Source organism: Protopterus annectens, chromosome 3.part0 (assembly GCF_019279795.1).
Source record: "Protopterus annectens isolate FY-2018-M chromosome 3.part0, PAN1.0, whole genome shotgun sequence".
NCBI classification, from domain to species: Eukaryota; Metazoa; Chordata; order Ceratodontiformes; family Protopteridae; genus Protopterus; species Protopterus annectens.
In genome coordinates, this window is record NC_056731.1 from 539,251,755 (window position 1) to 539,265,487 (window position 13,733).

General features: G+C 47.4%; 1 protein-coding gene across 20 annotated transcripts in view; it reads left to right on the forward strand.

The window, feature by feature from the left end:
* CLASP2 (cytoplasmic linker associated protein 2) overlaps positions 1–13,733 on the forward strand; it is a 7,203,062-nt gene that overhangs the window by 3,709,266 nt on the left and 3,480,063 nt on the right. The window lies entirely within an intron of this gene.

Sequence of the window (13,733 nt, forward strand, 5' to 3'; positions counted from 1 at the left end):
CTCACTCAGAAAAGCCGAGGCTCTTGGATCGCAGATCCCCTGATCTGAGCTCAGCCTCTTCGGCTCTGGATCCAAGTTCCGCCATTCTGAGAACCTTGGATCTGAGACTTTCTCAGAGCGGACGTCTTCAGATCTGAGTGGATGCAAGCTGTCCCTGGATCTGACCAGTTTGTTGGCTCTTTGGATTCTCCCTTTAAGTCTTCGGATCCTACCAGATTGTTGGATCTGATAGACCTGCTGAATCTGATAATTATTGTAGGTTCTCTGCCTAGACACTCTGATCTGGTTAGTAGGAGCAGATCCCATTCCGAGCTCCACAGGGCTTCGGGATCCAAGGCCGGATCTCCTACTAGTTCAGGTCATTCCTCAGTTTCATCCAGGTCCTCCTGGAGTCTCCTCCCCTCGGACATGGATATGATGATAAGGTGCTTTCTCAAGGCTCAGATCGCGTTTGGCTTGTTTCCATCCCCTCCCCAACCAGTTAGGGGACCTTCTCCATCAACAGTGCTCTACTCTCCTTTTCCAATCCTTCAGGGTTTGGGATGTTGGGAGCAGGGAAATTCCAGCTAGAGGCCAACGGGATCGGGTACTCTTCCCTTCTCAACTGTGGGTCCCTGGATAGCTCTGTTTGGTGGCCCTTGGATCAGGACGCTTCTGTCCTCCAAGAGGTTGTTGCGTGTTCCTTGGGGGTGGGTTCGGGCCTGGAGCTTTTGGACCGTTCCCTTCCCCTGGGGGTTTCAACACTGGACAGTTCAGGGCCAATATCATCAGGGGGCATCTGTGCTGTGTCGAGTTCCCTCACCCTTGCCCAAGTGGCTCCGTCCACGAGGGGGGAGGTGGTTTGTCCAGCCCATCAGCCTTCCGAGCGGTAGAGAGCACCTTCTTCAGCCTGGCAGCTAGCTTTCCTCTTTCTCTGCTTCCTACCCAGCCCTTCTCCGGTTTGGGTACTGAGACCTCCTAATCCATCCAGGGTCAGCCCTCCTGAGAGCGCCTTCAGATGGTATTGCCCCACTTGAGGTACCTGTCTCTTCCGAGTCTTCCCCTGAACCCACCGGGGAGGAGCCTCCTCGGAAGAGATTGTGCAAGAAGAGGCACTTGGACTCCCCCAGAGAGTCCCTCACTGAGGACTCTGACTTTGAGGAGGGAGATGGGTCCCCCAGACTTCCATCATGTGGTAGTTTCCTTCAGGGACATCCTTGAGGTTCTTAAGCAGAAAGGTGGGTGGTCTTCCCCATCCTTGTCTGTGGAGGAGTGTGTGTTAATGAAGGACTTAGGGATGGCCCATCTTCTTCCTGGGTTACCCCTCTGCTGACGAATGATGGATCTTATTTCCAGCATGGCTTGGAAGGAACCTGACACAGTGGAACCAGTACTTAAGAGAGCCAACAAATTCTTTAGTCCACCTAAGGGACAAGACCCTTCTGGAGTAAAAGAATTCCTGTCAATGCTGTAGTGGAGGCCGATGCTACTATCTAACAGAGCAAAGCTCCTCAGTCCATCATCCGAACAGGGAATCCTGGGCGATGACCATTTTGGTTGGCAGGTTTTTGCCTCTGATAATTTCAGACTGAGAGTAACCAACTCTTTGTCCCATTTTACCCGGCTTCAGAGGAATTTGGTTTTGGAGCTTACTACTTCCCTTATAGAGTTGTTGCCTCTGGAGAGTCTTAAACTAGTCTCTCATAGATTCATAGGTAGGTACTAGGCTATCGGCTCCAAGGGCCTACGTTAGCCTAGCCAGCAAGGTTCCATAGCTTACGCCACCCAAAGAAGTTACTTTCCTATGCCACTGTCCAGCAGAGAGACAGAAGTGATCCCCGGGGTGCATTTCCTATTTCCCATCCACTCATCAGGATTTTTCTTGAAGAGTGCTAATGAACTTTACTTGACATAGATGGGTAGCTTGTTCCAGAGTATAGGAAGTATCTGGGACAGGAATCTCTCCCTCCATTGTGTCCTGTTTATTGTGGTGACAAGGTTTAGGTCCCTAGAGCGTGTAGCTCGGAGGGATTGGGATTTCTTTAGGTGTAGCATGTCCAACAACTCTGGGTTTGACATAGCTTTATATGTTAGGCAGAGATCACCTCCGAGGTAAGCGATATGCCACGGAGTAAAGCTGGAGTTTTTTGAGGCAGTCGGTGTAGGGCATTTGTTTGAGGCCAGTAATCCTCTTTGTGAGGTGCATTCCAAAAGGGGCGTTGTACTCTATAATGGGTCTGAGTGATGAGTAGAGGAGAACAATGACCTCTTTTTTCCTGGATTAGAACCCTTTTATGATGAGGTGTGCCACGTAGAAGGACTTCCTGACTGCTGTGGCGATGTGACTATCAAAGGAGAGACTACTGTCCACCTGGGTCCCAAGGTCTCTTATCACGCATTCGGTGTTAAGTAGATTGCTGCCTATGTGGTAGTTCATGGGTACAGAGTTTTTACCAAAGGGGATGACACTGCACTTTTTGGCATTGAGCTTGAGGCCATGGCTCTGACACCAGGCATCTGTCTCAGTGAAGCCCTTCTGTAGGATGTCCACATCATTTGGGTAGTTGACTATGGCTCCTAGTTTGCAGTCATCTGCGAACTTTGTTAGCCAGAGGCCTTCTGTGTTAGCCTGTACTTCAGAGAAGTAGATACCAAACAGGAGAGGTCCCAGGACGGAACGCTGTGGTACTCCACTTGTCACTGTTTTGAGGTCAGATTTGGAGTCTGCATCGTTTCCAGTGTGGGTTCTGTCAGTGAGACACTTGGCAACCCATCTTGTGACATTGGGATTTATACTTAGTTTAGTGAGTTTAGCTATAATTCCAGAATGGGGAATGGTGTCGAAAGCCTTGGCGAGGTCAGGATAGGCTGTGTGAACCACCTCACCCTCATCCACGGCTTTGGTGACTGCCTCAAAGAAGTCGATCAGGTTCAGGAGGCATAATCTGCCTTTCACAAACCCGAACTGGTGGGATCCAGAGTTTGGAGGTTACCAATGTCTTTGTTTGAGTTCAATGATGATATGTTACATGGCCTCACAGACCAGGCTCATCAGACTAATAGGTCAATAGTTCCCGGGATCAGTGATGGTTAACCCTTTTTGGAGTGGGATAACTGTTGCTGTGCGCCATTCAGTGGGCACAAAGCCTGATGCAAGGCTATTATTGAACATGGTGCTTAAGTGGGGAGCCAGTTCGTTCTGAAGTTCATATAAAACACAGCCTGGGATGTTGTCCGGTCCCATGGATGCTGTGTTTTTGGCTTTAGAGAGTGCAGCTTTTACCTGCGTGGTTGTGATTACAGGCACTCTGCATTCTTCCTGTATAGATATGGGCCCTTTAGAAGAAGCTTTCTACTCTGACTTCCCTCACTGATGCGTCAATGAGGTTGATTTCCAGTTCGATGGGCACCACTCTTGAGCGGCAAGCACCGGTATTGCCATTCGATGGCATGCCTGGCATCACCTTTGTGGGTTTGCAGAATACTTCAAGGTGTCCTTCACCAACTCCCCCTTTGACGACTTTATTTGGTCCATCAGTGAAGGTGACCTTAACCTGTAGTGAGCAGGAAGATAAGACTCTGTCCGCTGTCAACATCAAAAGTTCTACTCTCCAAAGGTCCTTTTCTAAGACTCGGAGAGGAAGAAAGAAACTTTGGTTCTAGAGGACTCAACCTTCCATTCAGGATGCTCCCCAGGAATCCTCTTCTATGAGCTGTGCCAAGAGATTCAGTGGCAAATGTTGCCCCAGGGGCAGAGGAGGTCCACAGAACCAGGGCTCCCTACAGCCCTTCTCGAAGTCCTTCCAGTGTTCTTGAAGTGCTGCCAGGCTGTCTTGGCCTGGAGGCAGTCGGGGATCATCTCTACCTGCACCCAATATCCCGGACAGCTCTCACCTCTGATCATTGGGTGCTAAGAACCATTTCCAGGGATTATTCTATTCCCTTTTTCCAGCCACCTCCAATTCGAAAGATTCTCCCAGATGTTCCACCCTGCCAAAGGGAGTTAACCTGCATCGAGGTGCAAGACTTCCTTCAAAAAGGAGCCATCCAAGTGGTCCCAGCAGGACAACGAGGGTCCAGAACTTACTCCAGCTTTTTTGTTTGGTGCCAAAGAACACAGGGGGACTTGTGTCCAATCCTGGACCTCAGCGAGCTGCCTATCCATCAAGAAGTCCAAGTTCTAGATGGTCACTGTACAGTCCATTTTACGCAAGGATGAATTAATGTGTTCTATGGATCTCAAGGACACATACTATCACATAAAGATCGACAGATGCTCCAGGAGGCAGTTACATTTCTGTGTAAGAGCTGGTCATTACCAGTTCAGAGCCCTGCCCTTTGGTCTCACCACAGCCCCCCCAGATGTTTACCAAATGTATGGCAATGGTGGCAGCTCATCTCTGTCTGCAGAGTTTCCAGGTCTTTCCGTACCAGGAAGATTGGCTCCTCTTGACCCACACAGAGCATCAACTGTCAGTGGCCACCAAGTATACCCTCCATCTCTTCCAAAACCTGGGCATCACAGTAAATCCAATCTTGTTCCATGCCAGACTCTGGAGTTCATTGGGGTAAAGTTGGACACAGTATCAGAGACTGTGGCCCTGCCTCCATGCAGGATTCAGCTCATTTGAAATCAGGTTTCTCTCTTGCTGGAACTACAGCACACTTGATTCTTCAGGTGATAGGTTCTATGGCAGCGGCCATCCAGTTAGTTCCCATAGCCAGGTATCACGTGCGGGTGTTACAATGGACCCTGGCGGTTCCATGGTCCATTCTGATTCATCCTTTGTCCATGCTAATAAAATTGACTCTGGTATATAAACGTCATCTAGCTTGATGGCTTCACCCTCATTATTCAACTAAGCAGGCCATTTTGTCTTCTACCCTCCCAAGGCTACAGTGACCATAGATGACTCCTTGTTTGGGTAGGGGCAATTTCAGGGCAGAATGGTTCAAGGCACTTGGTCCTCCCTAGAGACCAAATTGCACATAAATGTCCTGGAGATGAGAGCAGTCCTCCTCACATTGCAAGCCTTTCAGGACTGTCTCCCTCTAGGGACCATAGCAATTCAGATGGACAACATGGCAATTGTCTGGTATCTCAACAAGCAAGGTGGAACAGGGTCTTCTCCTTTGTGGAGAGAAGCCATGAGAGTGTGGGAATGTGCAATGTCTTCCAGGCACTTTCTCTTGCAACTTGTATACCCAGGAGTTCCAGTGTGTTTCCTGGCAAACTCAGCAGATCCTTCTTGAGTCCTCACAAGTGGTCCCTGAATCCATCAGCGGCGAGGCAGATTTTCAACCACAGGAGTCAGCCATGCTGCAGTCTTTTTGCTTCCCTGATCAAACACAAATACAGCGATTATTTAACTCTGATCCCCCCTCGGGGGAGTCACCCATGGACGCTTTTGTTCACAATTGGCCTCTGGGTCTCCTTTATTCTTATCCTCCTATTCTTGCGATACCCAAGGTCTTACAGAAAGCCCACTGCCTGAACACTCCTCTTATCCTCATTGCCCCATTTTGGCCTTGGCAGGTGTGGTTCTCCTTCTTAAGGTCTCCTCTTCAGTTTCTGCCCTGGATACTAGATCCCATTCTGGAGCTCGTGTCTCACCCTTGGGGGCTTCCACTTCCCAATCTACGAACACTTCATCCAACCGCATGGTTTTGCACTTTCAGTATTTCTTTCTCGGTCCAGGCTTCCTTCCCTGGTTAAGAGCATTATTTAGGCTTCTCAGAAGCCGTCCATCAGAAAAGTATATTCAAGTAAATGGAAAAGGTTTCCATTTGGGGCAGACAAAGGAATCTAGATCCTTTTTCTGCCCCTATTCCTGATATTTTGCTGCTCTTATCTTCCCTTTTTCAGTATGGGCAAGTTTCTTTACCGTTAAACTTCAGTTAGCTGCCATTTCTGATTTCCATTTAAATGATGAGCCTACCTTTTCTTCCAAGTTGTGTAAAGCCTTTCTGAAAGGAGTATTTCTTTTTAGGCCTCCTGTTAAAGATCCATCTCCATCATGGGATTTGACCTTGGTACTGCAGTCCTTGATGCAAACACCCTTTGAACCAGCAGGCTGTTGTGACCTTAAATATCTGTCATGGAAGACGGCCTTTTTAGTAGCCATTACTTTTGTCAAAAGGGTTTCAGGACTCCAAGCTCTGTGCATTAAGCAACCGTTCTTGTTTTTTTTTTTTTTTTTTTTTTTAATAAGGACAGTGTGTGTCTTAGAACAAATACCTCCTTTCTCCCTAAAGTGGCTTCTGAGACTGATCGCAACCAGTCTATTCAACTTCTGGTATTCTTTCCTAATTACTCCACCAAAGGAGAGTACATATTGCATTGTCTGGACTTCCACAGACAATTATATTTTTATTTAAAAAGGACGGAGTAATTCAGGAAGTTTTATCAACTTTTTTTGGCATTCTCTCAAAACAGAAAAGGTCAAGTTGTCTTCAAAGTGACCATTTCTAGATGGATCACTAGTTGTATTTTTTATATTTATGAGGTTGAGCAGTTGGAACTGCCCTGACCGGTGATGGCCCACTCCACCAGAACTGTTGCTACATCTTCTGCCGTTTTGGCTAGACTTTCTCTAGATGAAATGTGTGCTCCTGCGACTTGGTCTAATCCTCACACTTTCATTTCCCATTACAAATTGGATTTAGTATCCAGGAGCAGGGATTCCTTTTCTTCCTCTGTGTGCATGTCCTTCCTTGAGGCCACCCAGGGTACATGTAAGCTGGGGTCTCTAACCCATCTGTGATGAATAATGACACTGATAGCATCAGATAAAGAGTTATGTACTTACCATAACTTGGCATCTGTTCTATCCAGTGTCATTATTCATAACATTCATTCCCTCCTACCCCTTCATTTTGGGGGTCCTGGTGGACTGGAATGGGCAATATAGTGGAATATGGTGGTCTTCTCCAACATCCTATGCGTTTTTTTTTTCCTTAGTAAACTCAATCTGAGCAGTAGAGAGTAGCAGGGAATTGTGGGAAGGGGAGGAGCTAGAGTTCTGAATCTGTCTTGACACTTGCCTGCTCAGATCCAAGGCCCATCTGTGATGAATAATGACACTGGATAGCACAGATGTCAAGTAAATGGTAAGTACATAACTTTTTTACTTCTTGAGACATCTCCAGGCTGACACGAGTACTATTTCAACTGAACCTTCCCACACACCCACACCTACAGAAGATGACTTTCCTTTGCATTGTGCACCTGTAAACGCTGTGTTCTCTGGGTAGCTTGCATAACATTAATGAGGGCAGATAGTAAGTCAGCTAACTGCTTCTGTTAACCTGAGGGACAGACACATTTTGTGCATTCCTTTGCTGGGGGCAGTCCGATGACTACTATTTCTGGGGATTTTTGGCCAAGAAAGAAGTGAAGATGGTGCAGACTTGCCTCACTGTATGGGGAACATGCCTACGCCCCTGGGAAGGAGGAGATCACACAAGTGGAGCAAACTATTCAGAACTTTGGGAGTTGGGCCCAGTAAAGACCCTGCCTATAACATGAGTTTCTTAATGACACATCTTTACAGTAAGCCAGGTTGGTCATGTGCTCTCATTTTAAGTTCATATAGCAGCTCATCCTTCATTTAGAAGGTTCCTTAAAAGAATTTTGTATGCAGCACTTGCATAAACAGAAGTCATGGGTCTTTACCTTTTTGATGGGAGAGTTTACTTTACATCACTTTGAACCAGCAGTTTCATTCCAAATAAACACCCTTCATGAAAATGTTTTTCTTGTTGGCAGTCAGTCCATCAAAGAGGATTTGTGAATAGCAGGCATTGATGTGCAGACCTCCATGTCCAGTGATGAGGATGTTTTAAAAAAATAATATATATATTTTTGTCAGAAATGTCTATTTCCTTGAAAAACTCACTTCATTTACCAGTGTTTTACTGTATCTACCAGAATTTTGGAGATTTACTGCACAGCTTAGTTGTGATGTCAGCTGCCTACAGCATGGGTGCCAGCGAGTGAGTAAGGACTTATTATTTATTTATTTCCATTTGATGACCAGAAAAGTCAACTGGGCAGATAGACCATTTTCATCAGTTGCAGCAGGGAGAAGAACTCCATACAAAAAGTACACAATGTCCTACGTTAATACAAAGAAGAAATTCACATGGGATAACAGTTGCAATGCGCAGAAATGGGATTAAAAGAAAAAGTTTCAGTAAAGTATGTGAACATAATTCGTCCTGCAGTCTTATACACTGGATAAGCATAAGTTATGTTACAGTACAGTAGTAGATGTGTGCGAGTAGTAAAATTACTTTCAATAAAGGGTATGAACATAATTCAAGTCCTGCAGTTTTACACACTGGATGAGCACAAGTTACATTACAGTAAAGTAGTAGATATTTGGGGTAATAAAATTGGGTACTTTGATTTGATGCCAGAGATCAAGTTGAGGTGGAAAGAGAGAAACAACTGCAGACAGATATGGTCAGATGAGGTACACCAGGTGATTAATACTTAGATCAACTTTCACGAGTGGGAAATTATGTGATAGACTTTGAAATAAGGTGAAGGTTGGGAGGCAGAAAATTGCAATAAGTAGCATTAGAATTCAGTGAAACTGTAAGTAGTAAATGAAACCGAAGCTTTTGATGCTGACAGTTAAGATATTAGCCGGGGTTTGAGTGGGAGAATACTCAGGAGTTATTTTATTTGAGTTGATTTTTTTGTAAAAATAAATAAATAAAGGTAAGCCAGGCCAATCTGCCAACAAGCTCCTTTACTTTCTTGCAAATCATTTTCATTATATTTATTCATGTTAGCCTCTGAGTCTTACTTCTTTTTTGCCTTTAATCTTTCGCAGCAGCAGAGTCTTCTGTAGTGGATCCAGACTTCTCATTATTTGGGGATTGTTTTACAGACGGACTTTTTTTGAACAGTTAGTATTTATTTTCTTAGTATTGACTGACTTGATCTTGCAGTCCATGGAATTCTTGAAAACTTTTTTTCCCAACAATGCAATTCATAAGCATTGATTTCTAACTGACAGAATGCCTTATAATCTAACTCGTACAGCAGTTTTTTATTCCTTTGAAAAATCACAATTTTGACTGTATAGACCACTGAAGAATGTGCTGTCTCCTGTCTATAAAATCATGTCTAGTTTTGACTTAGCTTTCTGTCTAAGAAGCAAGCATCTTTTAATTTCATGTCTGCAGTCTCCATCTGCAGAGCTGTTAGAACTCTAGAAAATAAAAGCTCTCTAAGCCTCTATTTCTTGTCCATCTATTTGCCAAGAATTGTTAAACTAGATGAGTGCAGTATGATCTGACTTTTAATGGTACATTAAGTTTTTCTGTGGGTCAGTTTTTTCATAATTCTTGGATTTCATGAGCTCTGCACGCTTGGCACAAAAAGCAGTTTATAAAGCAGGAGGCTTAACGCAGTACAGTAAATGAGAAGTCAGTGATTCCCCTAACCGCTTGCACATCTGAAGTAGTTTACTTCATTTGGTCTTCAAACTGTGGGGAATACGGATTCGTATCGGATCCAAGCCGGCTATTTGCTAGCATCAGCTCCAAGCTCCAAACTCCTCCCCTTACCTATAATACACCTTCACTGCATTCCTTCCCCAGATCTTGTTTGCCACGATTTGCTTCTACATCATGTCTTCTGAGCTCCAACTAGCAGTGGGTTTAAAAACCTTTTTGTGAGTAGCTAATTTTCTGTCAGTTAATGTTAGTTCCCCTTCTCCTCCCCATCACTTTGGTGTCGCGTGTTAGTGTTTTTAGGTAGTTAGAGTAGTTTGTTCTGTGGTGCCCCTCCTCCCTCTCTTCCTCTGGCTTCTCCTCCCTCCCAGGCTGGGACTAAACCTCCTAACCAAAGCCTGTGGTAGCAGAGCAGAAGCGAGGTAGAGAAAGGGAGAGAGAGTCGAAGATGAGGGAAAAGAGGAAGAGGTCCCCGTACATCGTTTCTCCAAGCAAGTCATCATGGCTCCGTGACTCCCCTCTGCTCTCATCTCCAAGGATCTCCCCGGAGCCAGAGGAGACAAGTCCAGCCTCGTGGGCCTTGGTGCCCCGACCTGCCAGGTTGGAGACTACAGTGGCCTCTTCATGGTCTACCCGCTCCTTTTCCAATATGGATCTGAATAAGATGATGAGGCGCTTTCTGTACACAGATCCAGATGGGAATTTTGCCAGCCCCCCTCCCTCTGGAGGGAGGAACCTTCTTCCTTTCTTTCAACCCATTTCTCCTTCTCCGATCCGACCTTAGGGTTTGGAGTATTCGGATCTGAGGTTGGCTTTGGTCAGGGGGGTCTACGCTGACAACTGCCTGGAGCATTTTGGATCCGACCAGTTCAGATCTGAGCTGCTCTCGGAGCTGGAGCTTGGATGTCGGATCCGAGGGAGTGGAACCTTTTCCATCAGCTCTGACTTTGTCAGGCCAGGTTCCCTCCCTCGGAGCTCCATCCACCTCGGGCCCGGCTCCGATTCTCGCATCGGACCCGGGGAGACCAACCTCCTTTTTGGTTTCTCAGGAGGTTCGCTCTCCTTTGGTGTTCAGTGTGGTAGAAAGGGTCCTCTCAGTCAGATCGAGACACCTGACCGCGCCTTCAGACTCCTCCCAGACCCTCTTGGTGCTGTCTTCGGTTCCCATTGTCTTACCAGAGGGACAGCTCGTGCGCGAATACCCCAGAAGGTTCCCCACGATAGACAAATGGCTTGTGAGCGCCCCCCGGAGAGCCCCACCAGGGATGTTCCTCGCAAGCATACATGTAAGAGGAGGCACTTGGACTCCCCTGAGTCCCTCACCGATAACATGGACTTAGATGATGGAGAGGGTTCCCTAAGGTCACCTCCCGAGGATGTCTCCTTTGGGGACATCATGGAGATCATGTGCTAGCGGGGAGGTTGGTCTACCCCCAAACCCTCTTCTAATGAGTCTGTGTTCCTGGAGGCTTTTGGCACGGGCCCGTCGACTTCCTGGGTGTCCCCTCCCGCGGATCCTTTGGTAGATTTGGTCACCTCGTGGGCATGGAAGGAACTGGACACCATGGAACCCATACCAAACCGACCTAAGATCCTTAGCCCCCTTAGATAGGCCATCTTGGAGTAAATGCTCCCCCGTGAACGCCAAGTTGGTAGCAGTGGCCACTAAGGAACTTGCCCAGTAGAGTTCCTTGGTCCACCCTCCTGACCGAGAGTCACGGATGATGGACCGTCTAGGGAAGTGGGTGTACGCTTTAGCTACCTTCTCGATTAGGGCGCTGAATTACTTGGCCCATGTCACTAGACTCCAACGCAGTCTAGTCAAGGAGCTGGAGGAGTCTTCCTCCCCCAAGTCCATTTCGCAGGAGGACAAGGCTTCATTCTCGCGAGGATGGGTACTCTAAAAGCAGTATATAATACGTTCATTCGACTCATCCCCCATGCAATGGAAGGAGCGGCTAGGGCGGTTGGGTCTGGCGTGTCCATGAGGCGTAACGCCTGGCTCAGGTTATGTCAATTTTCCGAACCCTTCAAGGTTTTGTTTGCCAATGCCCGTTATGACGGCTCTACACTCTTCGGTAAGACCGTCAAGGAGACATTAGTCCAGAGTGAGAAGATCGGGAAGACACTGTCTGCCGTTGGGATCTGGTTCTGTAACCCTCAAAGGTCCTTTTCCTAGAACCAGAGAGGGAAAAAGAAGATGTGGTTCTGGAAGTCACAGTAATCCCATGACACTCAGGGCTCTTCTTCCCCCAGAGGCAGAGGGGTACAGAATGGACACCAGCACAGAGACAGAGGGGTCCGCAGAACTTTGGGTCTCGAGAACCTTTCTCAGACAGACCCAGGCAGCAACCCTGAGTAGTTGCCCGACTGCTGTACTCTGGAGGCAGTCGGGGGATGATTGTCCTTGCACCCAGCGGCATGGGAGTCCATAATGGAATGCTGGGTGCTTCAAATCATGTCCAGAGGATACACTATCCCCTTCGTGGGTTCCCCCATATCTCCCAGACACCTTCTGGACATACCACCCATGCAAAGGGAAGCAGCAGCACAGAAAATTTCCAACCTGCTAGAAAAACGAGCCGTCGAAACCGTCCCCCCAGATCAGTCCAGATCGGGCTTCTACTCCAGGTTCTTTTTGGTGCCAAAGAAAACGGGGGACTTAAGACCCATTCTGGACCTCCCTGCCCTGAACCTGTCAGTTGCCAAAGAGAAGTTCCGGATGGTCACATTACAGTCCATCATGCCATACCTGCAAGCGAGCGACTGGATGTGCTCGTTAGACCTCCAGGATGTTTACTATCACATAAAAATGCACAGAAGCTCCAGGAGGTACCTCCGCTTCCGGCTAGGAGTCAATCATTACCAATTTCGAGCCCTATCCTTTGGTCTCACCACAGCCCCCAGGGTGCTTACCAAAGTGATGGCGGTTGTAGTGGCTCACTGAGGCTTCAGTGGATTCAGGTCTATCCGTACCTGTACGATTGGCTCCTCACTGCTCCCACAAGGCGTCTACTTTCCCAAACTAGGGATTATTTCCTAACACTTGCATTTGGGGATCACAATCAACACATCTAAATCTCTCCTAGAGCCTGTACAGGTGATAGATTACATTGGTGCCAGGATAGATACTCTTCAGTGCAAAATATTCCTGTCCTCGGAGAGAGTTCAAAACCTGAGGATGCATGTCTTCCTGATTCTCATCTCCTAATGGCGGAATCGGTGTTGAGGGCTCTAGGCTCGATGGTGGTGACCATAACTCTTCTCCAATGTGCTCAGTTACACATGAGGATTTTACAGTGGACTCTAGCTGTACAGTGGTCCCTGTTGGAACTGCCATTGACATATCTGATTCAACTCAGTCGAATCTGTTGGTCATCCCTCATATGGTGGATGAGGTCTCCGGACGTTTTGGAGGGACAACCCTTTGTTACTGCCCGGCTCAAACAGCAGTGACCACAGATGCGTCCCAACTTGGGTGGGGGGCATTGTTCGGGCAGGACAGTCCAAGGCCTGTGGTCCACATAGAGACCAGCTTGCATATTAATGTCCTAGAGATGAGGGCGGTCCTTCTAGCGTTGCAGGCCCTTCATGTCTTTCTTCCTGTGGACACGATTGCAATTCAGTCAGACAACATGTCAGTGGTCTGGCATATCTTCAAACAGGGAGGGACCAAATCTTACCCCCTTTGTCATGAGGCCATGAGAGTGTGGAAATGGGCGATCTCCACCAATCACTTTCTCATCACAATACACATTCCGGGATGGTCCAACATCCTAGCGGACAGGCTAAGTCGGACCATTCGGATGCCTTACGAGTGATTTCTGAATCTGTCAGTAGCGGAACAGATCTTCAGCAAGTGGGGTCAACCTTGCTGCAATCTCTTCACATCTCCTTCCAACGCGAAGTGCAGCATTTCTTTGCTGTGAAGCCCTTGCCGTGGGAGTCCTCCGGAGATGGTCTAGTTTATGCTTGGCCTCCCGGTCTTCTGTATGCTTACCCACCAGTACCTGTCATTCTGAGGTTGCTACAGAAAGCTCGTCGGCTGGGGAGCAAAGTGATCTTCATTGCCCCGTTCTGGCCTCACCAGGTATGGTTTCCCTTCCCTTTGTCTCACCTTCTGGCTCCACCTTGGATCCTAGATCCCATTCAGGATTTAATTTCACAATCTTCGGGGGTACCTCATCCAAATGTGGACAGCCTGAAGCTCACAACTTGGCTGCTCTGGTTCCTGTGATTGTTAGGACTCCTGGACTATCCTCCTCGGTTAGATCTATTTTGGTGGC